This window comes from Caloenas nicobarica, chromosome Z (genome assembly GCF_036013445.1).
Source record: "Caloenas nicobarica isolate bCalNic1 chromosome Z, bCalNic1.hap1, whole genome shotgun sequence".
In the NCBI taxonomy this organism is placed as follows: Eukaryota; Metazoa; Chordata; class Aves; order Columbiformes; family Columbidae; genus Caloenas; species Caloenas nicobarica.
In genome coordinates this window covers 59,312,949-59,339,431 of record NC_088284.1, presented here as the reverse complement: position 1 = coordinate 59,339,431, position 26,483 = coordinate 59,312,949, and positions in this window count along the sequence as shown.

Sequence of the window (26,483 nt, the reverse complement as noted above, 5' to 3'; positions counted from 1 at the left end):
ATTGCACAAATAGCCTTATTCTAACTCTACTGTCCAAACAGAAACGTACCACCCAGTCTGTGTGAAAAGAGGGAGGAAGGAAGTATTAAGAATAAAGACAAACATCCTATGTGTAATTAATTATTTGTCCTAAATGGACTATCTCTGAACATGTTTCAGCATTCTTTGGTATCTTTGAATTTGTGCTGCTTAATTTTTGCAATCTTTTGTCTATTTCAGGTGCAGTATCAATCTATATGAGTGCTAGCGGAAGGATCCACAATCTTATACAGTTTTTTATCATTCAAAAAAATCACAGCCTGATTTTAGAACAGCTGAGGTAGAGAAATGTGCTCCATGGAGCCCTATGGGTTTGTGGGGTTCTTTCTGGCGATTTTATTGTCAATTAAATAAGGCCATGAACAGTCAGATTTCAACTGTCCTTTATCTGAGTGAGACGTTATACAAAGTTACCTTCAGAGGTTCCTTCCAACTTAGAGTTCGTTAAAGCTGTCTTCTTCTGGGACCACACAGAACTCCTTACTTCCATAGGCTTTTTCCCATCATATTCTCCAAGCCACCACAACAGTTAGAATCAGTGAGGGTACATGAACTTTAGGGCTTTGGGTTTGGGGTTTCCCAGAGAAATAGCAAATCTCACAGTCAGTTTTGATATTCCCTTTGGAATTAATTTGCTTTGATAAGTTGCTCAGAAGTCAAAGGCAATTTAAACATTGCACAGACTCAGGCAGATTGAAACACCAAGATATGTGAGGGAATGTTCAAAAGCATAACAAAAAGTCAGAAAACAGTACTGTATAAATTTCTTTAACCCTTCAGAGTCAGAACCTATCTTTAGATAAAGAGGTGATTTCATATCTTTTATAGCAGCAGATAGAGTTGACAGTGCTTGATGTCAGTACTAGTTCTGTTTGTAAGCCTCAAACCTAAACTGGTCCCCTTTAAGGTTACACTCAAAGCAGAGTGTATTGGGTATGCAGGTAATCCCTTATACAACAGCTGCATTCAATAGTAACTAAATGCACAAAAGCAGATTCATGACATGATTCTGTTTCCTAGTAGCCCAGGATAAGTCTATGCAGTTACTGTTCTAGGCCATGTGAACAGTTCAACAGCATTCTAGTTTTTTAATGAAGACTTTTTGCCAAAGTGCCTTGGTTTATTTGAACGTTACAGACAAATAATTTGAGATGTGTCTGGACCTAGTGCTATCCTGTCACTAAGCTAGCTAGAATAGCTAGAATTAACAGGCTAAATCATTAACAGGTGAAAAACTTTAAAAAATTGAAATAATTATCTATTATATGGTTTAGCTCTGAAGTACCCAAGACCACCATCATTTTGAGAAGCAGAGACCGTAACTCTTTAATAACTCCAGTGTCTTAACTTTTAAGAAGAGTCAGCACTCAAGTAGAAGTCAAAATCTAATATTAGGGATGCTCCCTTCATAAACTGGTAGATTGTTTAGAAATAATATGAAATTTCTTAAGATTAAGAATAAAATATGTTAGATAGATTTAAATTAATGCTGGTGCTCATCATTCAGCACTTTTAATAATGAAGCCACTTTCTTCAACTAGACATGGAATTAAGAGTCTAACTTAAGGCATTTGCTTTTCAAAAAGAAAAAAAAAAAGACAGAAAGTTTATTCAGAAAGCCATGGGGAAAGAAAAAAGATCTGGTGAGATTTTTGGGATTCACAAAGGACTTTTTTGTTGAACCTTTTATTTCAGCAGTGTCTAACAGCTAGATTTGAAAGAGCATTTTAATTACACCTTGCAATCCAAGCATGATTCCTGTAGAAACATGCAAGAAATTGCAAAATTCTTTGCTGAAGAGAAAGTATATTTTCTATATTCCACCATTTTCTTTTTATTTGTAGTACTAGAGGAAAAGAAATTTACTAAGTCCAACTAAAGAAACTGTTACACTAATATCTATTTTTAAAGGGTCAATGGTTTAAGAAACAGAAAGATGTAGTCTGAATCTGCATTCAAGCCTCATGAAGCCCTTGAAAAAAGGAAGAGATATTTGAAAGATCAACCAAAACTTTGCAGATTTACAATACGGCTCCCTTTTGGCTTGTAAGCATTTGCCTCCAGAGATTAGCATTCCAGTTTGTATCACTGATAGTCAAGATGTTGCTTTACTTTTAACAAGCTAAACTATGATAATAAAGAGGAATTTAGCTTTTATATACTAAAGAACTTATAATCTGGAAAATTTTAATTGTGCTGAATCCTCAATATACCTTAAAGAAGATTTTCCTTGTCCAACTACTTTTGGACACTAGGAAGCATGAGCACAACAGATTCATTAGAAACAAACAGATCTCGATTTTTTTGGTAGTACAGAAAATACTTTCACATTTGCTTTAAATGTAAAGCAACTCCAGGTAACTTCACTGAACAAAGCAGGATGAAAACACTGAGCCTAATTAATTATTTTCCATCCTCATCCAGGAATTATCAGAAGCAACTAGAAGTTTCAGTTTACTTTCTCAGACGAATCAACAAGACAAAAAAGGCAACCTTCTTTCATGTATCCAGCCCTGAAAGTTTAGTTTCAGCAATAGCAAGGCAATAGTGACAGGAATATGCAACATTCTGACACAGAAATCAGTGTTCCTAACAGACCATCCTACGAACAACACTCAAGCTCTGCTTCTTCTCCCTTAGATCTATACAAGTCGAGCAGTGTAGGGGAAAGGGACCTGGGGGTCTTGGTGGACAGCAGGATGACCATGAGCCAGCACTGTGCCCTTGTGGCCAGGAAGGCCAATGGCATCCCGGGGTGTATTAGAAGGGAGGTGGTTAGTAGGTCAAGAGAGGTTCTCCTTCCCCTCTACTCTGCCCTGGTGAGACGACATCTGGAATATTGTGTCCGGTTCTGGGCTCCCCAGTTCAAGAAGGACAGGGAACTGCTTGATTGAGTCTGGTGCAGGGCAACAAAGATGATTAAGGCAGTGGAGCATCTCCGTTATGAGGAGAGGCTGAGGGAGCTGGGTCTCTTTAGTCTGGAGAAGAGGAGACTGAGGGGACACCTCATTAATGTTTATAAATATATAAAGGGTGAGTGTCAGGAGGATGAAGCCAGGCTCTTCTCGGTGACAACCAATGATAAGACAAGGGGTAATGGGTGCAAACTGGAACACAAGAAGTTCCACTTAAATATGAGAAGAAACTTCTCAGTGAGGGTGACAGAAGACTGGAACAGGCTGCGCAGGGAGGTTGTGGAGTCTCCTTCTCTGGAGACATTCAAAACCCACCCGGACACCTTCCTGTGTAACCTCATCTGGGTGTTCCTGCTCCAGCAGGGGGATTGGACTAGATGATCTTTTGAGGTCCCTTCCAATCCCTAACATTCTGTGATTCTGTGATTCTGTGAAGTCCAGGAGAAGGGCAGACAGGAAGGTATGCATGAATACTGAACTTCACTTCATGTCAAGTAGAAGTCCTTTAGCTTGTGGAAAAGGGGACAGCCTAAGAAAAGTAATAACAGATTTTTGCTGAAGTAAAAGGCAGCCTAAGGTCCCGAATTCTGATAATTCTTTTTTTTAATGCAAAATATTTTTCTTCTAATATGTTTTAGCTATAGGATGCCTCTGACATATATTTTTTTTTCTTAAAGACAGCACTGGAAAATTGGCATTTTCTATGTCTGTTTTAAAATTCCAAATTCTTTCACACCTTCAGAGTTTTAATAGAAAAATACATTGCTTCTTATATTATGTACCTTTGTGTATGCTTTTCAAATAATTTAACCTTCCAGTTTTTCAGGAGAGGAAAATCTTTGTTTTACTAACCCAGGTGCTATAGAAGATCTGCTCCTCAGGTGCCAGGTGGTCTGGGAGAGACTGTGTTAGTGCAAACGCATTTTATACTAACATATCATCAAAGAGTTCAAGAGAGCAAAGAAGTAATTTACTTTAAATGTCCGTGAACACCTATGGAGAAACATATGACATCTCTGAATACCAAATGAAATCATTATGATCAGAGATACACTAATGAATACCAAATGAATCTGTAATGAGAAGACCCTAGGCATTATTTTGATCAATTACATCACAATACTATGGGTCTATACCAACAGTATTTGTAGGGTGTAAGCTCTACTCTGACTTTTAACTCTATATAACTCTATAATATTTAACTATATTATTAATATACAAATATTTTTTTTCTGTAATGGAAAAGAGGTGCAGAAATTACTATGTATTTGATAACTATTCATACCAAGACGCAACTCCTTCATTCTGATCACTCTTTCACTTGCTTGAGACATATGATCCTTTAAAATAGAGGAAGAAAAGGTAAAAATAGCGTGAACATATGAATAACATTCAGTTTTTCCATCAGAAGGTACAAGAAGATTGTCAGTTGGATACAGAAACTAGGACTGAAAAGAAGGATCTGTCAAGACATAGTGTGTTACATCTATCAAATAATAAACATCCCATTAGTACGCATGTGTGTCACCTTCCAAACTCAAGATCAGTCGCTGTTTGGAAATTAAACAGATAAGCTTTATCTTTCTTTAGGTCAGATGAGTGCTTTTCATGTGTGCTGTCTCTATCTCCTCCACCAAATTCCTTGACAACTTAGAATGGGAACATCTTTGCTAAATGTGAAAGCTATATACTTAACTCATAGTCACAAATACATTTTTCCATAACCCTTTAAGTATTGAGATTACAAAAAATAAACCAGACAATGTCTGCCCTGTGGCTAAAGAAATCACATGTATTTCCAGTTGTGCCATGACCAGTGTAGCTAGTGGAACTAATATATTTGAGTGTTTTTTGCTAGTCTTAGCAGAGGTGCTTTACCTTTCTAGTAGAATTGCTTCAAACTATATTTATTTTTTTTCTTAAGCTGAAAGGCAAAGTGAACTTTCCTATCATTATCTACAGAAGACTGAGATTGAATTCATGGAGCTGTATATCTGCAACACCTACTGACTTGGTTTATGCTTAAATACTCTGTGCTTCTGAAAACCAGACTTCTGAATGTTTAAGAGAAAAAGCCCTAAAATGCAGCTTCTTAATGTAGCTTAATTGCACAAGACAATTCAGGTGCATTTGAAAAGGGAGTGAGCTGAGGGAAGAACAAACTTTGATAATGTTCACATCAGTAGATTTATTGCAGCAAAGCCAAACGCAATAGAGTCAGAGTATCATTAGGGACCATCCAGTAGGCTTGTTGCAAAGATCATCCAAAAGAGACTTTCAATAGAATTACATAATGAAGAATAGATTTAGCTTATAATCTGTTATTCATGTTGAAGTTTATCACTGAGAATTTGACTTCCCGTTTCTCTGATTAGTTTGCCAAACTTTGTCATAAAATGTGTCCCTTTGAAACAAGTTTTAAGTCAATGACATCAGTCATTTGCTATTTTTCTGCCTGCACAGTAAAAAAACCTCAAGTAGCTAGTTATAATTTTGCAACAGATATTTTCAGCAATGATGCTCTGATAATTATGGTAAAAAATAAAGCTATAGACACCACCAGGCATTAACTTGTTGATGACACAAGCAAGAGATTTTTCAAGAGAAACCATGTGTTCAACAACACATTTTGTAAGACATTGAAAACTGAGACACTGGCTTTCTTAACAGCATTCAGCCTTGCTTTTCACTTCTGATTATCTGCTTTTCTTACTTTTTCATTCTTCAGTACAGTATCCATTATCTTCCTTTTTTCAGTTCTTATTCACATTCTACTCTATGCTAGTGCCAGATCAAAGTTCTAATTCTTCTGAAATCTCTCTTTATACTAACCCGCATTAAATACATTTTCTATTCTACTGTTAAAAAAGCAAGAGGATATTGAGGAAAACAAAATCACAAATGAATGAAATTGCATACATAATAGTGAATATTTCATGCACAAATTAGTACCCTTCTCCAAGTCTCACTGTTCCTCTTGCCTTAAACTTCCCTTATTCTTTATCAGCTGGTCCTCTAAATCCATACACAGTGCAGCAGCATGAGGACACCACAAAAGTAATTCTGAAAGTTATCCAAATCAGTCAATCAAAATCAATTAAAATCTGCAAATGTACATCAATTCAGGCACTAACTTTATGCTCTGTAAACTAGACACATATTTCGACCACTGTCTTTGGAGAAAGCTTTTGAAGATGTCTTGTGTTTTAATGCTATTTTCTTGGCATTGTTGATCTTCCCCAGCCTTTCCATATGTACATAAATATCAAGTTTGAGGAAGCAAACTAATGCCTGTTTTCACATTTTTTCCCTTTTCTTATTGTTATTTCAGAATTTTAAAGTTCTACAAAGGAAATTTTTAAAAAGTCATTTGAAGTTCACAACAACGAAACATCTCAAAAAAAAATCCATCAAAGAAATCCCACACCTCATATTCTGTATAGTAGCACAGTATCTTGAACCTTGCAGGTTTTTTGTAATCCATTGCTTATTCTGAGGAACATCTAAAATAGAGGTTTTCCTGAAGTTGCATAGCAGCCAGAATTTTTATGTTCTTAACCTGTATGAAGAAGGACTTCTACAAAAGTGCAAAGAAATGGCCTTTACGTAGAGCTTTTTCAGGAGTTTCTAATACTAGTCACTTGCACTATTTTTTTTCCCAAGACGTTGCGACTTAAATTTAATCCTTTGGTTTTAATGGCCAATGTCACATGCAGGTCTTTAGGAATTTTTCTTTCAAAAAGCAAGAAGATAGAAAAAAAAAAAAAGCAAGCAGGGAAAGACTGAACTGACAGATTCCTCCATGCCCAGTAGCATTATAACATACTTCTGCAGAAAGACACTGATCAGCTACTGATTTCCACCAGCTTCCCCATGAGGCAGGCAGTCTCTCTGCACTTCATACAATCATTGCATTCCCATCTATGAGCTCTTTGGGACATGGGTCAGGTCATAAGCAGTCAAATCATATTCCTTTCTTCTCCCCGAGACACAGTCAGCTATGATGAGTTGAAAGCACCTGTTTGCTACTCACAAAGGCTGTAGTGTAGCTGCATTAGCAATTCCCTCCTTTAGTTTACTCAATCACTCTATTCACCAGGTGCATCAAGGAATCATTCCCCCTCTGGGCCAGTGCAAAGTATAGATTAATTATGCTAATCATCCACTCTAGGCAGCAAATGTACAAAACATCCACCCTGTCTATTCCTTCAGTCAATCTTTTCCATCTACATTTCTTACTTCTGGGTCTTCCCAGTGTGCCTGACTCAATGCACATCCAGGATTTGGAGACAGATTCCAAGATTTTCTGTAGTCATCCGCTGATGTCAAAGCACATTAAAAAGCTTTGCTTCTTTTAACTACTTTGGATATTTGTAGACTTCTTGGTTTTTCTACTTTGTCTTAATAAATACTCCTAGTACTTGTGCATCATTTCTTTTCAAACTAGTTCCTTGCTATGCTACTTTTCTAAACCTTCCATACTATTAAAGTTCAAGATTTGGATGCTTTCTAGAGTCTTCTCCTTGTTTATCAAGTAGCTTTTATTTCCCTTCTAGTAAACTATAAACCAGTGTATTGTTTTCTGCAAGGTTCATGTTTAAAAAGCTCTGAGTAACTCCACTCTTTTTTTTTTTCTAAAGCCAATCAGGTTTACACATCCAATACCAAGCTACACGGCACATGGTATGTGCATTTCACTTCACAAAATACAGTATTTCTTGAAATTCTAAATATCATTGAAAAAAAAAAAGTAGTATATGGATAAAAATGAGTTCTAATTGTTTATTTGTGGGGTTTAATTATTTTTTAATTCTTTTTTCATGGATGGTTTTAATGTCTCTAAAATTTTCAACACAACTCCACAGTGGAAAGTTTTTTCCAGAAATCCTGTTCCTTGTTGCAAAATTTTGTGTCAGAATGATGTCATCTGTTAAAAACAATGAAATTTCTCCCATTTGGTGTTGGAAGAACATCTATAGCAAACTGAACAAAGATGATAGACTGGATTGTGAACAGATTTCCTAATTATGATAATTTAAAGATCAATTTTGTTGACTATTTGCATAGTGGCTGTTTTAGCAGAAGCTTTTAACTTCTCACTTTTGACTGGGTTTCCCAGTTATAGGAAGTCTCACTAGCCAGCTCCACAATGAATAGTGTATTCCCACCTCTTTATAGAAGAGTTCACATGTGGTCAGTATAAATCTCCTCTGGATACTAAGGTCTGGGAGACATATAACTTGAACTCAAGTGAAGGAAAAATAAAACTAAACCTACTTCCAGGTGCTTTCATTTCTGTGTTTGACTCAAAACCCACACATTTTTTAGATATAAATGAAACTGACAGAGAAATGCCAGGCTGTCACACCCCAGCACAACAAAACCCAGGCATCTTGCCATCAAAACTGTTCTCTTTGCTAGGGCATTGTCCGGAATAGATGTTTGAAAATATATAATGTTAAATAGAGTTTAAAAGGAAAATATACAGAGAATGTGTTTGTCTGAAAACTGAATATAATTCTTTTAACACTGGACTTTGGATTCACTTAATTCAATGAATTAACTGGTGAACAGCACAATAATTAAGGTACTGGCGTCATTTTGTACATGTTTGTTCAGATCAAATATTGGCAGATTTTGAATCAAGTGACTTTCTTTAACCCTCATACCCTGCTAAGCTGGGGACAAAGTGAAGAATCAAGGTCATTTTTCAGCCTATGTTAACTAGAATGTCAATTACTCTTTTGCTGTGCCACAAAGCAGTCACAGAGAGTTAGTGCACAGGCTCAGATGTGAGCACGTAGAGAGGGACAGCCTCAAGATATACACAGTCTGCTGATGTCAATGTTTGTCTTTCTAACCCTGTTGACAGTCAATTTGCCATTCAGTGCTTGATTCACTTTTCAGGCTTTGAATAGTTAATTCAAACACACTCATCTGTACTTCCTTTTTAATTGGATTATTTCCCAAACCTTTTTAAGGAATTTTGTGCAGTTAAAATATGGCTCTTACTTTTCTCAGAATCATGGAGCCACAGAATGGTTGAGGTTGGAAGGGGACCTTTGAAGGTCCTCTTGTCCTACCCACTCTTGCTCAAGAAGAGTCACCTGGAGTAAGTTGCAAAGGACTATGTCCAGATGGCTTTTGAATATCTTCCGGGATGGAGCCTCCAGTGCCCCTCTGGGTAACCTGTGCCAGTGCTCAGTCACCCTCATGGTGAAAAAGTGTTTTCTGATGTGTGAATGGAACCCCTTGTGTTTCAGTTTGTGCCCATTGCCTTTTGTTCTGTCACTGGCAACCACTGAAAAGAGCCTGGCTCCACCTCCTTTACACCTTCCCTTCATGAGATTACCCTGACCTTTCTCTGCTTCAGGTTGAACAGTCCCAGTCCTTCAGTCTTTCCCCTATGAGAGGTATTTCCACCCATTGATCATGATAGTGGTCCTTCGCTGGGCTGTCTCTAGTAGCTGCATATCTTTCTTGCACTGGGAAGCCCAGAACTGGAACCAGTACTCCCAAGTGTTGTCTCACTTCTCCTTTAAATTAGTATCCTTAAGGGCATTAATAATATATACGAGACCCTCTCATTCAAGTGCTGTATCCTACTTACTGTGTAACCACGGCTAAATTGACACAGTCAAAATTTCTATTGCGAGATGGATGCATCTAAAATATGTCCCATTCTGGTACGTAACCAGACTAAGCTGTTCAATGCAAATTAAAGTGAAAGTGAGAAAGGTAATGACTACAGGGTCTAGGCCACTGGGGCACTGTGTGAACAAGTGGTATCAGGAAACTACACTCTGGCATATAGCTGCAGAGAGAAAATCAGTGGGAACAGTCGGGGAGATTTGCAAAGCACTGGTTCACAGGCAAAACATCCTCTTCTGGAGTTCCTCTTTGGTCCAGGTTGAGAAAGGTTGTCATTCATTTAAATTACTGTAAGGTTACCTCGATGTTTTCCACACCACATGCAAGGTAGTCAGGTTGGTAGCACTGTGTGGTCTCTAGCAAGACAAAGTAACACACACATTGGCTGACTCCTCTAATCACTAGTTAACATTTTGAAGGCCTCATGTAGTTCACAGTGAAGAGCTTTGTTTTCTGAAATCCCATCCTAGAACATTTTAATTAAGTTGCAGCATTAAAAGAACTCCATTCCCTCTTATCACATTTTGTTTGTGGTGACAATCACACCAAGATGGAATTATTGTCCCAGATTAGGAAACTTTGAGTTCTGAGGTCAAGTCACCATATCAATATCAAGAAAACTACTTAACAGCTAAGCTATAGACAAATAAAATTATTTTTTCTAGATTAATTTAATATTTAAAAACTACCAGGAGTTGATGAAGGATATATTCTAGAGGAGCTTGGATGCTACCAACAATTTATTTCTGATGCTGCTCTGTAGGGATCTGATTTCTTACCTCCAATCCCACACAGCCTTTGACTTGCTAGGCAACTACACTTATCATCTTCAAGGGAAACCAAAAGAGTCAAAAAAAAAGATTATTGCATCTGTTATTACCTTGTTCCAAAACTTGCCACACAACATTAAACCCTGCTGACTACATACAAAATTCATTACACAGACTTGGAGACTCTTTTATCAGTTTGTGAACTTCTTGATGTAAGCTGGGCTAATGAAAACATACCCTGTTAGTCATGGTGATGAGAGGTAAAGACACGTACTTGTTGAAGCAACTGACATTTCTGACCAGGAGCTCTGGGCTCACTACTGGAGTTATATGAAACGTGTGACTTGAAGCATAGCACAGAAAGACATAAAAAGTCTGTGTGGGTCACTTTCACCCGCATCTGGTGACCAAGAATGGATTATTACAGCTATTTTTATATCTATATGTATTAAGGTAATCAGTTAACAGCTTTCATGGGGCCATTTTCTCTGTCTAAGTATCCACATTATTCTGCGGGAGCAAGTAGTTGCTAAATTAGAATATTTGGAGTGCCTCCCAGGAAATTTAAATAGTTTTTGCTACCCAGACACAATCACCCCATTTTACCCCTCCTTTCAATGTTCGCTCTCCTCAATAAATGTACATGTCCATTCGTGGACTCCCACAGGCTCTGTTTGAACTTTACAGTGCTTCTCAGTACTTGGTCCAAGTTTATTCTCCAGGTCGATCTTGCCACCATGTCAGGGTGAAACCTGCGTTTCACCCAGAGAAACTGTCTTGAGAGGCTTGATTTTTCTGGGGAAGAAACCTTGGCAGATGAATTAGAAGAAAGATAGTCTTATGGGCTAGTACCCACTCTGGACAATCAGGAATACATGCAGCCGAGATCCACAACAAAGTGTATCCATGAAGTCTGGTCTCCATCAGGAAGACTATATTAAGACATGGTGAAGTCCAGTTTATTTAAAACCAAAATTTTGAAATAATGGAATATTGCTGAAGAAAGAGTTTGAAGTCATCTTTTATCAGATGTAATAGTAACTTCAAATATGTAGTATTTTGAAATAACTGAAATAAGAGAAAAAGAAAAAGCTATATGCACCTATTATACCTTCAGAGAACACTCACTAGTTTTCATTAGAAATGCTGTTTTCACCTGATCTTTCCTTTGCATACTTTAAAATTTTACCTTTGCTTCAGATATGTCATTTCACATTACACTGTAAACATAACATGTTCATGTGTATCGGCACTGCCATTCTATGCAGTGGCATTGAAATAATGTGTACAATCTCTAAAATATAAGATAAAATTAAGGTTTACCTGTTTTTTGTTCACCTTTTGCACAAACATTATGAATATGAATTCACTTTTCTTAAATTATTTATTATTAATAACATACTACCTATAAAAATTGAGATGAAATGACCGTGGACTACATGGGAAAACATTTAGAATTGGATTCAGATGGAATTAACTATGATACACAAAACTAGATTAAAAAAAAATAAACTCATCTTTGAACAGGGATCTTGGTTTAACCTTTGGATAACATATTTTATTTCGGTGTTAGTGTCTCACCTAGTATCTCTTTAGTTAGTTTCTGTGTGCTGGAACAATTTAAATAGAAAGTACAAGGATACATTTCTTCCTTCTGCTTTCCCCTAATCCTCACAAAAGTATCCCAGGTATAAGTGTTCAGTGAGGTCGTCTTAGACAGTTTTAGACATTTCTATCAGAAGATTAAAATAATCAGTCTTCCACATTCTCTGTAGAGTGTCTAAGATTTTGAAGGAAGACCCATAGGTAGTGATACTGTAAAAGAAAACAGGAGTTGCTTGCTTTTTGAGATAAAAGAGATTTGAATCTGTCCTCAGAGCAGCTTCCCAGCCTGTTAATGGTGGATACCTGGACATGTCTCCTGGAGCCAGTAGTCAAAAGGCTGATGCCCATGGCAAGGTGTATGAGAATCATCTTCTTGCCTCTTCATCCTCCTCAGGAGGCTACCTGCTCTGCCCAGGCTGAGTTTCTGTGGTTCACTGTTTTTGAGACTGGTCTGGACATCACTTTAAGGCACCTAGCTTCCCCCAGGCAAAAGGAAGGTCTGCAAAGGTTTTTAGACTGGAATCTAGGAAACCTGGTGCCACAGAGTAATGTATTTCAACATCTACCAACCTTATTACCTCTCTGTATTTTGTCCTGAGGCCTTTTCTTCTCTGAAGGTCTGCCTTCGGTTGCAGACAAATTTGTGAGCTGATGTCCGATTCAGCATGGTTTCAAACATTTCATGGGTACAAATCACACCTTTCCTGGGAAATATCAGGAGTTGCTGAGAGTATGGTGGAATGGCTGGTGAAAGGAGCTGGGAACTGAGTACCCTGGTCTCATGGGGACCTGGAGTAGGCCTTAAAGACTGAAATGTCTCACTGGACATCTTGAAAATTTCCATCACATGTTTATCCCACCAGTGAGTTTGCATTGTGTCCCAAGACTAATTTTTAAAGCATCTCTTAACAGCAGCATTTTTATTCCCCAATTAAAATAGTAAATCATGATTATAATATTGTCGGAAAAATTGCTGCTCCCTGAAGTCTGAAAGGAAGCTTGTAGTAAGAATCCATTTTCTAATTCAATGCACTTCATTTGTGATTATTGTATGCAGGTTTTTTTTCCTTTTTTTGAACAATTTCTTACCATATCCCATAAGGCAATGATTAAAACTTGAAAGTTATAAAAGAGAAAATAACTACTCAAGAAACACATAGAACAGTTTAGCCAAGTGCTTTGGGCTCTGGCTGCCTTGTTCTCCCCGCTCTCTCTTCCCTCAAATGTTCTTTCTCAAAGTCTGTTCTTCCTCAAGACCAACTATTCCTGTCAGACTGCCTTAAAAGAAAAACCTCATCCAAGATAGGGGTGTATTTTATTTCAATAATGTGAATAAAATTGCATGCTTGTTGCCAGAATTTTTACTCTGCCTTCAATGCACCCTTTTATTTGTAATGTCACAAAAAGCATTGGGAGAAATTGTTATAACATTGGTAAAATTATGATGGTGAAATTTTCATTGGTTTCCACTAGTGGAGATCTTTAGACAGCGGGCCTTATTCTGCAAACTCTCTGATACTTGAATAGTTCCACTGAATTTTGTTATACTGTGCGCATGTGACAAATCATTCTCATGCATAAATATTTATGAGATTTTGGCCTGAATTTAAAGTGTTGGAGTTTAAAGAAAATATAATTTACAAAGAACACATTCCCATGAGCTGCCCAGCAGTTCCTACAAAGTACTGGGTATCCTCAACTCAATAACTTCAAAAGAAACTGAAGACAAGTGACATGAAGCAAGATTAAGCATCAAAATTCCATCTAATATACTTTTCTTTTTGACAACAACCAAAAGCGAGTCTGATACAGTCTGTTCAGCTCAGGATTTTTGTGAAGCCCAAGACTGTTTTTGTCTCTTTACAAGTGACTGTATCATTGATTCCAAAGATTAGTTAAAATATAATTATTTAATAATGATACATAGTGTTTAAGAATCATTCTGAAGTTAGTGTTCACATATAGAGATAAAACAGATCTCAAAGGCATTTTTAGAAAACTTGTAATTTTCAGATCCTAAAAAAACCTCACCTTTGCAAGTATATTTAAGGGAAAGGAAAAAAAAGTATAAATGTATATGCATATGTGTATAAATGTGTATGAATATTTATGTGTGCGTGGAGATGTACTTTTTCCTTTCACCTCACCTTTACTTCATCTATGATTATATATATAAAAGACTCCCCTTTATGAAGAACTATGCGCTTAAGTATCAGTCACATTTTCTTGAATCTAATATTTGTAAAGTTTTTAGTTTTCTTCAAACTACCAGGACTACCTAGACAGAAATCAGATTCTCAAAGCTCTACCTACTTCAGTTTCAGGTCATTTTCAAAATCAGAATGGGCCTATTTTCTACACCTAATTTGCATGCAAACAAAATCCTATGGGAACAGCTGAACTCAGAAAAATTCACTTCCAAATTGCAGAAATTATCCTTATTATCATTATTATTGCTGTCATTTACACACCCATTAATGTGTAATCTGGAAGTACTTTAAATGGTTGAAAATGTGAGAAACTGATATTAAGCAAATAGGATAATAAAAAACTTAATTTTACAATCCCCATGCGCATGCCCACACACAGAACTCGATGCTCACACACACATGCAAGCACAGACTTCGAAAATAAGAAAATGAAAAAAAAAATTATTATGATAATATTAAATCCAGAAATTGTGGTTAGTGAAAATCTAGGAACAAGACACATACATATTGCTACTGGCTTTAAAAAGGACCAAACTCAATCTCGAATAGATATCTGGTGGGAGGGAATTCCACAGTTGAAGGAGTAAGTAATGATACAGCTCTACTTCTGCCAGCACATGAAGGACATAAACATTCCTGAGGAATGGAGACAGTACAACCTATACCAAGCATGAGCCTCAACTCTTAACTCAACTTCTACAAACCTGTGCTTCGTGGATTGTGGTGGGAATTATGAATTGTGCAAGAACAAATAGACATATACTGTAAAATGCTGAAATACTGTCACATCCTCACCTCAGAAGCAATTATTTGATTACTGGATTAGTCAGAAGTTTCTACTATCATTTGAGCGTAGCTCTATGGTAGAAGTGAGTCCAACAGAGATGTAACTATGCAGTTAAGATGATGCCGTTTCTATGTATCAGAAAAATGCAGACAATCTTTGGCCATGGCATGTCTTAACAAGGTATCTGAATGCTTACACAATCTGAGTATCTAAGTGTAATATGAACTAAGTCCAAATTCCCTGCTACTTCTTCTATCACTCAGTCTCAGGACTGTTATGTTCATTATTTACCTGTTACAGACATATGAAGCAACTTGTTTTTTATCTACAAAAAATATTTCCTAGGTTTATAGTGGAACAATACAGCAAATGAGACACGGCAGAGGAGACAGGTGCTGTATGGCACTATGCCAGTAGTGAAGAACTACATCTCATTAGTTTGCAGGTAGATTTACTCAAATCATGAGCACAATGCAGAGTAGTGCAAAGCCCTCCCAAAGAGGGACTACTCTGAAAAATGATCAGACAAAATCCAGGTCCCTTTTTTTTTCTTTCTATATTTGACCAAATTTTCCTGTGTATTTCTCAACATATTATAATACTATCCATTTTGAGATATACTTCATTCTCTACCAAAATGATATTCTTATTTTTAGTAAAATCAAGAATGAAAATGAATGTACAAACACACAATGCCGGAGAAGTCATCAGGCAGTAAAACTCTTGTCTAGGGTTGTGGAAGGGATCTTCCTCTTAGCACAATACTCTCCTGCACCAAACTCCATGCAGGAGCCTTCCGCGGGCAGAGGTGTCACTCAGGAGGGTTGTAGGTAGACTGCTTAGCTCACCTTGTAAGTGGCCTAAAATTTTATGTCCACAGCAAAATGGAAAGTACTTGTAGATTTACTAGGTTTATCTAGCTAGGAGAAGTGAAAACTCTAGTGAAAAGGCTGTGGTACAGCATTTAGGTATCTTTAGACTTTATCTGTCAAATTTAGGTATCTTCATTGCCCTTGCTAACATGATATAAAGACACATCTTCATATTAACTGTTGAGAAGCAGCCTAGCGGGGAGCCATATGCTTGTTCATTCACATTTGCTCAGTGATGTGGCAGTGATATCTACATACATAAGTCCCACTCTGACTATTTAGATTGTGGAGCACCTGCGTGCAGGGAACCTATTCTCTCTTGCCACATTATGTTTTGTTTTTAAAGTAAAAATGGAACAATCCCTAAATGCAGCCTTGCAATGGTACACTTTGACTTTATTTGACACTAATTTCATAACGCAAAGTTTTTCCTCTTTCTCTTAAATGTTAATGATGTCTGCAGTCAGAGAGTTATTAGTAAACATCAAGGTCCAGAGTATCTTCTACATTTAAAATTATTATTGCAGGACATGTTAAATTTTAATTGATAGGTAAGATTTATGAAACTGACAGTTTAAATAGGACAGCCTGGAGCCTGTTTCTGGATCCAGAGGTTTGAAAGCTGAATGAATACAGAAAAATTACCACTGTGGTTTGCATGTTTTTTGGAGGAGAGTGAACTTTATTATGAGGTGGGAAATAATTTATTTTTGGCACAGTTTTGGTGAACAAGAGTTATGGTAACAAAATTCCCCAGCTGTCTTGTGTATTCCCCATCTATGACTAATGGTGGCTATTGCTTATGAATTTCTTCTTTTTGGCCCAGAGGGGTTTGTGCCAGCAGAGAACACTTGAAGAACAAGACATTTCTCCTTTTACTTGCTACAGCATCCCCAGAGGCCCCATGTGTTACAGTACCTTGCCCTAGCAGTGAGTTAGAGAAATGCTTCTTCAGCTTTGTAGACAGAGACCCCCATGGACATAATTTGGACTATAATTAGTAGCTGCAATTTTCAGGCTCCATTACCCAGTACAATTCCATGCTATAGTTAGTCTTCTCTGATTTTTAGATTCACTTCAAGTCAATTGTCTTCTTCCCTCTTCCACATATTCCGTTTTAGTGAAAAGGCTTTAATTTTGCCTGCAATGCACAAATGCCACTGAGCAGCATTCTTGGATTTAAAAGTAGAAAAAGATGCAATATGACACTGATTCCAGCTCTGACAAAGTGATAAAGGTGATCTTTAGAGATAATGTTGACAGTCAGGGACAAATTCAAACTTTATTACGTAAAGGTAATTGAGGGCATAATTTTGTCCTTAAAACTATACTCTCCCTTAGCTTCCCAATGACTTTAATAGGACTACAGGTATAAATTGAGCAAGGATAAATTCTTAAAAACCAAACACATTTTAAAGCGAAGTCATGTGGTTTTGTCCCTTGTTTAGTTTTAAAATAAAGATTTAAAAATTTTCTATTTGTTTTTTTAGTCCTACTTTTAAAAAAGTTTTTTGTGTTGTTCTTTTCCTTTTCTTATATTTCCCTCCAACAGGTATTGGAATTAAATATACATCTTCATATATTGATCAGAAAAAAAAGGTAACAAATTTAGAAGTGGAAAGAAAAAGATAGGAAAGATTTCTGAGACACAGCTCTGTGCCAGGAAGATTAAATACAGCTAAAGAGAGAACAATTTTTTTTCTTTAACTGGGGTCAGTATTAAAAGCTACTTTTCAAGCTCTTTTAGAACATTCCACTTTAAGAAATTTTCTATTTTAAGAGAATATTGTGCTGCAAGGTCCAGGCTCAATTAAAATGATTTTTTGGCTTTTCTGTGAAATACTGTTTAATCTCTGTGGCACTGTGCTGACCTGTGCAGAGAAAGATGGCAAAGCTACCTCTTAGCTTCAATGTCTGTTCCTGTAACACAGCCTCAGCAGTCAGTTTCTAACAGCTTCTCTGACAGCAAAACCTCTTACAGAATACTTTATCATTTAATAGCCAAAATAGGAAAGAAGAAAGGACATTCCCTCAGTCCGAACCTCACCACAGCAGTTCTGAATGATGCCTACACTTGTGTCTTCCGTATTGGAAAGGAGAACTTTAATGGGACAGTAAATTTGAAACATAATTTTATTATCCAAAGGAAGTTTCTATAGAACTGTCCTGTTCTAGCTGATATTGTTATTGATACTTGCATATAAATAATAGCTTTCTGCATCAAAACCAATTTTGTGAATATTTTAAGTGGAGTTACTGTTGCAATAGTTCTAGGAAGCTCAGAAATAGAGTGGCTATCTAAAAATATTATATCTTCTTGAGGAAGTTTGGGCTAATTAAGTTGTATTGAAAAGGAAGGCCACTCTGAAACTATAGGACTCTAAGTCTATAGGACTCAGCACTGGAAGGACCCTCCTCAACCATCCAGTTCTGCCTTCTGCAATTGCAAACAGGCATGTCTCGTGAGCTTTTTCATTAATGATGCTTCACCAAAAAATGACTGTGTTTTCTCTTTATGCTGTTTTAAATATGAGCATTATAGAACACACTAATCTGAGATTTTATGATACGAACTTTCCTCTACTGTGCTAAACAAATTCATAGCCAGTGACCTATTTGTGCTTGTGCCACATAAGCCCTGCTATATTAGCCTCCTCTCAGATGGTATTTTTGCATTCAATTGATCTTCATTACTTTCCCCAAATTCACAGTGATTCTGTTATTTAATAGTACAAGAACGTGTCTGTGATCCTTGTTAATAATATTTTAGATGGGTCTCTCCAGCTTCTTGTGCTGTGTTGTTAATAGTTTTCTACGACCATATGATAATGGGATGGCCTACACAACACCGGGTTTGCTGGCATTGAATGGAATTCACCTTTCTCAAAGCAGGAACAGGGTCTTTGCGCATGAGCTGGCAGGGCTTGTTGACAGAGCTTTAAACTAGACATGATGGGGAAGGGTGATGATGTAAGGCTTGCCAGCACCAAGCTGTGGGATGAAATGCCAAGGATAGAGAGGTGGGGTGCTAGTGAGGACCCTCAGAATGTGTCCTTGAGACATGTTGGCCTTGCTGGAGAACACTTGAAGTCTTATGGAGATGAGCCAGGGACTCTTAGATAATAGAGACCAACAGGAAAACACCAGTGAAATACTTCAAAGGAATTAGGGGGTGTTCCTCTAAGAAGATTATACAGCCAACAGCCCAGCTGAAGTGTCTCTGCACCAATGCATGCAGAACAGGCAACAGACAGGAGGAGCTGGAAGCTACTGTGCTGCTAGAAGGCTATGGACCTATGGCCATTACTGAAACTTGCTGGGGGAGGAAGGGATAGAGAGCAGCCCTGCAGAGAAGGACTTGGATGTACTGGTGGATGGAAGATTAGACTTGAGCTGGCAATGTGCGCTTGCAGCCAGGAGGCCAATCATATCTTGGGCTGCATCAAAAGGAGCATGGCCAGCAGGCCAAAAGAGGTGATTCTGTCCCTCTGCTCTGGTGAGACGCCATCTATAGCACTGTGTCCAGCTCTGGAGCCCTCAGTACAGGAAAGACATGGACCTGTTGGAGAGGGGCCAAAAGAGGGCCATCAAGACGACCAGAAGGATGAAATACCTCTCCTATAAGGACAGGCTGAGAGAGTTCAGGTTGTTCAGCCTGGAGAAGAGAAGGCTCTGGGGAGGCCTTTTTGTGGCCTTTCAGTACTTAAAAGGAGCCTGTAAGAAAGATGGGGACAGACTTTTAGCAGGGCCTGTTGCGACAGGAGAAGGGGTAATGGTTTTAAACTAGAGAATGTATATTCAGGCTAGACATGAGGAAGAGCTTTTTCACAATGAAGGTGGTGAGACAATGGCATAGGTTGCCCAGCAAGGTGGTAGATGCCTCGTCGCTGGAAACATTCAAGGCTAGTCTGGATGGGGCTCTGAGCAACCTGATCTAGTTGAAGATGTCCCTGCTCATTGCAGGGACATTGGATTAGATGATCTTTGAAAGTCCCTTCCAATCCAAACTATTCTATGATTCATGTCTTCACAGAGATATGTTACCCACATCTTTTTAAGATCACATTTACATTATCCACAGCAACATACTCACAGTTCACAGTCATTCTGCAACTGATCACAGCTGTTGTTTTTGGCTGGTTGGGTTGCAATTTATTATAGAAATATTGGTAGCTAGAACATCACTTTGCACTTGTTACTATATATTTAAATTCTGTTGATCCTTCTTATGTTCTATTCTGGGTGTCTCCTGTAGACATCACACAATCTGAAGATTTTCACTTTCTTTTTTTTTTCCTAATGTCATTGATGCAAATATTAAAATGGTTGCCTCAAGATTCAACATTGAGAATCATCACTAAGAAGCTTCTTTGAGCAAATATCTGCCATTTCAGCATCATTTTTTAGGTAAGTTCTTTCCAGGTCATCTACTAAAGCCCATTATTCATGTTTCATTACCAATTGTGTTTGTGATGTTATTTTAAATGCTTAATCAAACTTAAATATGTTATATCTACTGGAATCCTATTGTCTACAAGACATCAAAGCAAAATATCAGGTTAATATAGCACAATTTAGCTACATAACATATAAATGTTTACCTTCGTGCCACCCAAAGTCTTTAATGAACTTCCCCTCAAAATTTGCATAAAATTTCTGAAGACCTTTGAGATCAGGCTAACAGACTTGTATCTTTTTGGATCTTTTCTTTCTCTTGTCTTAACCACAGGTGCTACATGGCCTTTTCCTTGTACATTATTCTGACTACTTAGATTAATTTTTTTAAAAAAAGCTATTTGACAGTCATATGCTACATATTCAGGGTCCAGCGATGTAGCTTCAAACTCACTCACACCTTAATGCATTAAATTCCTTGAGATTTTCTTCTAATTCAGTCCTAGTAACTCCCATTTTCAGAACACCAGTTTCATTTGCCGGCCCACCTTTACTCGCTCTTCTCCATGATGCTAAAACTAAGAAAAACTAAGGCAATTTTCTATGTATACTACATAGAATTTTTAGTATAAAAATATATGTATAATTCTATTTTATGTGAAGCTTTTAAATTTTATATTTAATAGAGGCATTTTTAGTATATTTCCTTGATTTCTGAGACTAAGCATTTGGCGTCTACCACATCCTCACCGCATAGCACCACCTGCCTGAAGAACATTTTGCTTTTGCATGAATATAATTTTCCAAACATGTATCAGTTCCACTTTTGCAATAGTTTCCTATGATTCTTGAATTTTAAGGTATGACCTTATTTTCTGCTTTTTTCCCCCTATGTCTTTTTATGGTCTATTTTTTTTTTTTTTTTGCAAGTATCACTTCAGTTAACTGGTCAGTCTTCTGAAGAGATGTAGACTCCTTTTCTGTACATTTTTCTTGATTGGGAGACAAATTTCAGATATTTTTGCAATTTAAATTTAAATAAATGTTAAACTAACTTTACATTAAAATGCTTAACTCATTAGACTCATTACTTCTGATTAGAATAAATGCTACTCAGTAGTAATGGTTTTGGGGCTTATTTAACCCCGACTTTTAATTTATCTGTGTAGACATGTCTGATGTCATTTCCACAGATTTCCAACTTCATAAATGTTTACATGTGCCATAAGCCCATTTTTCTGAGCAAATATTGTATTTCCCTCATCTTCCCAGAGCAATAAGGCTGACAAGGACAGCTCATCATTCCTTCGTCCAAAGCTATAATCATAACTTCTTGCATAGTCACAGAAGGCAGGAGATCGGCACTGTGCAGCTAAGTCTCTCTCCAGCTCACAACACTTAGGACCCAAGTAAGCTCAACAAGTCACAGCCAGTCCATAGACCCACCGAGTTACAAACTAAAGCAAACCAAGTGAGCAATCAACAGGCAAACCCAACCCTTCCAACCACCCCATACTTAATTTGAAAATATTCCTGACAAATACTGTTGGCTTCTTGATCGTTAAGTGCAAACCATTAAGGTAATTAAATGACAACAACAACAACAATAATAATAACAGAGAAAATAAATTGAAAAAAAATAGATAAATAACCTTCAAAAGGCATTGTAATACATCCTCTCTCATTTCAACTAAGTCTCCGTAATGGAAAGTTTGGAAAATTAAGAAGTGAAAAAAAAGCAATGCGCAGTGGGAATAAAAATATATTGAATGTGAATTTGCTATGAGAATTAATGGTAGGAGCTACCTTTCCTGGGAAGAGAACCATTTCTTGAACATGATTTTGTTCAGCCATCATCCATCCAGCCTATTTTGTTACTGTGTTAATGACAAAGGATTCCTTCCCTGAGCTGAAAGACTGTGGTTATTGTCTTATATCCAAAAGCATTGACTTTAGCTTATTTTATGCAATGAAAACTACCATAAAATATAAAATCAGTAATAAGACTAATTTTGTTAATCTTCCACAATGTTGAACTTAATTACCTCCTTCAGCAGTGAATTTGTCTTTGAATTATTCAGATTCTGTATATTAGGTCATTTATTAGTTCATTTGTTTGTTCTTACCCTACCAAGCACTAGTTTAAAGTTAACAACTTTGTTTATTTCTGTGATGGAACTGATGGATTATGCTAGGATGTACATTTTTTTATATTCACAAATGAGGAAATACAAACTAATGGAAGTGTTTCTGCAAATAACCCAACAGTTCCCCAGACAAGATCTAGCTAGCCTCTTCTGCTTCCAGATAAACCTGTTGAAAAACCAAATATTCAAAGTATACCTGAGAAACTAAATTAGTATCGAATTTATGACCATTTATCTCACTCCCCTCAGCTGGCAGCACTGTAATTAAAAATACTGATCAGCTCGTGTTACCTTTGTTGCTTAAAAAATCTTACATGAGGATGGTATTTCTGGAATAAAAGAGACTGATTATACATCATCGGAGAATAAGCACTGAACAGATTAATAGATAAAACACTCAGTTTTCACTGATAGAGTAAAAATTGTCAATACTAACTAAAGAACAGATCATAAGTGAGATAGATGGTGGTGTCTGATCAGCCAGCAGTCAATAAGTCTTTTGAAAACAATAAGCTATCTCTTGAAATAATCAGTCTAACAGGAAATATCTTTTTAGGTGACGGTAAATAACGGATGATCAAGTTTGAAAATATTACTTGCAGTGTTGGACCTGATTGGTCAAGCTATTTATTGACAAGAACAAAACTCAGCAAGATGCTAAACAACCTTCTCAAGAAAGCAAGAGCGTTATGGCACCTGTAATTTTAAAATAGTAGTTTGAGTCTAACCAACCATAAGGTGATACACACAAAGGGAAACAAGCACATAAGTGCAGAATGCGTGGCTGTTACATCAGATGGCTTGATAAATGTATGGATAAATTAGACATCAGTTTGGAAAACACATAAACTAGGAACCAGAAAATTATGAGATGAACAAATTAAGTATCTATTTCATTTTCATCTAAAACCTGCATTAAAATGTTTTAATGTTTGTAAGAGGGGGGCTGAATTTTATAATCTTCTTAGTTTCAAAAGATGCAACCTCAAAACCTTTGAATATCTGGGGAACAGAAAGTAAATAGCAGACAAGAGTCTAAAAGTACTGTTTTGAGGCCTAGGGGTAGAACACGATCCTTTGGTGCTAAAAGAGCACCAAATTCACAAGCCACACAAGCAACATAAATCTTCAATTTACGTAACATATGCCAGGATGAGCTACAGCAGGAAGCATAACACACATTATGGACCCACACAATGAGATATAAACCTCTTATAGCGTACTACAGATTTATATTAAAATAAATGTACATGTTCCGCATAAGTGATTTATAAAAGATAAAGAACCACGCTATCCCTGTGTTTTCACAGAGTAGTGTCATCTCTGTACAGGAGGGAACCAACCTACACCTGCAGGCAGAACTAAATAAATTAATAGCTCTTTTCAGAAGCTAATCTCCTAGCTGAATTGAGTCCTGGTGTGAAGAATAGTAAGTCATTCATTGAACATAAAGCCATCATGAAGAACTGTAAGAGGAAAAATAATACTGAGAAGCTCACAATCTTTCAGAATTTAGTAGATGGAACAAACTTCACAAAGTAACATGACTGAAAGAAAAGACAAAAATCATTAGCAAGAAAAGTATTTAACAGGATCACAGAAAACAAGCGCTTTCTCCCCAGATTGAGCTTACTCCGGAACAATTCATAAATTTTAGAGTCTCTGTCACAGCGGCAAAACTCTAAGGGAATTTGATAGCTGAATAGCTACAAGGTTACATTTTGTGTTTTCAAAATGCAAAATTAAAATATATTTTGACTTTTCATGGCCAAATACAGAGCTGGCATATATTTAGCTAAGGTCATATAAAAAGCACCAAGAAACAACGAAAAAGGGCAAATTTGGCCTGCTACCTTTGACAAGGTTGTTGGTTTTCCCCTGCCCAGTATGACCTTTCGAGATTCCCAAAACTCCCACTGCTGTTTTGCTGCTGAAAGGAAAGGTGGTCTGGTAGGTATCCAGAACACAATATCTCTTTGTATACACATAGTAATTATAACTGACAAAATTTAAAATTTTTTGAAGCAGGTTGCATCTGGCATACTTCTGCTAGCATATAACTGTAGGCTGCAGTATCCTGTATCCTACCAGAGATATGACAGCTAAAATTTAAACCTTACAATGCAAAGGAAGCAGTAACCATTCCACTGAATGGAAACAGCACAATTTATAGGTGGAAGAACTGACTGTTTTAAAGCTAAATGAAAATTCTATTTTGACTGGGTTTGTTTGTTTGTTTTCTGACTGAATGAGGGATTAATCTTTTCAGCAGTGTTTGTCTTGAACTGAGTTTTGTTTGCATTCGTGGAAAAAAATACTTCTATACATGAAATATATTTCAGCTATTGGAACTCAGATACAAAAATGTTTAGTATCTGTCCCCACACCTCAACCCTGCCCCAATCCAAACCTCATACCTTCTAGGAAAAGACTTAATGGCAACTGAAATGGGAAAGTATTTCCATTGATTACTGTTAAGGAGAGAGTATTACCCTGGCCTTTTTTTTGCAACACATACAAATGTTGTTGAGCATAGATTTGATAATGAATCCAGGCGAGATTGTTTTCCTGGTCCCCATTACCATGCTTAAATGCAATTCATTATGCCCCAGAGGAACCAAAGAGCAACACGGGGGAAAATCTTAGAAAACAGGAGAACTTTACTGGCCAGATTTTGGGGCTCAATCGCCTTAATTTTGGAATTTTATCAGGCATGGTTAAAGGCATATTCATTATATCAATGCCTGGAGATAACTGTCATCAGAATGTCTTGGGAGGATTGGAAAATTAAGTGACTGCAATTTTGAGAGAGACAAAACAGTACATTTTCCTGTTACCTCACATTCAGAAAAAAAAATCACTATTTAAAGGAAAAAAAAGGAAGCATAAATGTGCACATGCACATTTAAATGCAAATACTTACATTTTGCAACATTATAAATATTGAAAATAATTTCTTACAATAGGAAAATATTGGGCACTTTGCTAAACCACTTTATCTGGAGAATGTTTTAGCACACTCACGTAAGACAGCAGTGTTTGTACATTTTAGATGTCAACAACAATCTTAAAGAAGAAAATTATTCTTAGTGGGCCTGTATCTTTCACATTGTTTTTTCTTTGATATTCAGAGATATTGTAAGCCAATAGGAAATCAGCAAATTAATTAACTTATCTCACAGCCTACTATGTCTGTGTCTATGTGAATGAAGTCCACAAAGAACCAACAACCAAAAATATACAGAACCCTGAAACTTTCTTAACATGTTTTTAACAGTATTCAACTCCCCTGTAGAAGACTCCTGTAAATGTAAGTTTGTGCATGTCTCTAGAACTTCAGGTAATTGCATTATTTCATGCATTAACATTTCAGACCTAAGGTTTAATATGTCATTCCCGGGACGGGCTTCTGTCAGTATATCCCAGCTGAATATCCATTCACAGGAAATGAAAAAGTAAAGGAGGAAAAAAAGCAAATTAAAAGTTCACTCGCTTCATGTCAGCCTGTCTTTGCAATCGTTGACCTTAACGGAGAATCATGCTTCCAATTACTTTGATAAATCTACTTTACCTTTGTAGAATTATAACCATAGCAACATTATCTCTTCATAACAGGGAAAAATTTCCATTTTCGTGCCTATAAGGGTAAGGAATGGTGACAAAATAGTGAGAAGGCTAGTTTTACTCAGCTTTGATCTCACAGTCTAGAAGACATACGGGAATGTAAATAGTGATTCATTATCAACAGAGCTGTGTTCAGAATTAAAATCACTAAACTTTTTAAAACTGTGGACTGTACTGAAGGTAACTACCGTAACAATTGAACTGCACAATAAAGTTTGTGGAATGGTAGTTGTTTTCCTAGGTCCATTTTCATTTGAATGGTTTTTTTTCTTTTCCTAGACCAATGGTATCAGTGCTAGAATTTTGTGAAGAACTGTGTTTGTTCCCCTTTGCAATAAGTACTAATTCCAGAGAAAACAACAGTTGAAGTCTGGGTGTCTCTGAAGCCAATGACTTTGGCTGTTAACTTTAATATGACTCAAATATCATCCAGTATCACTGATAGACCTTCTAACATTAAATTTTTCT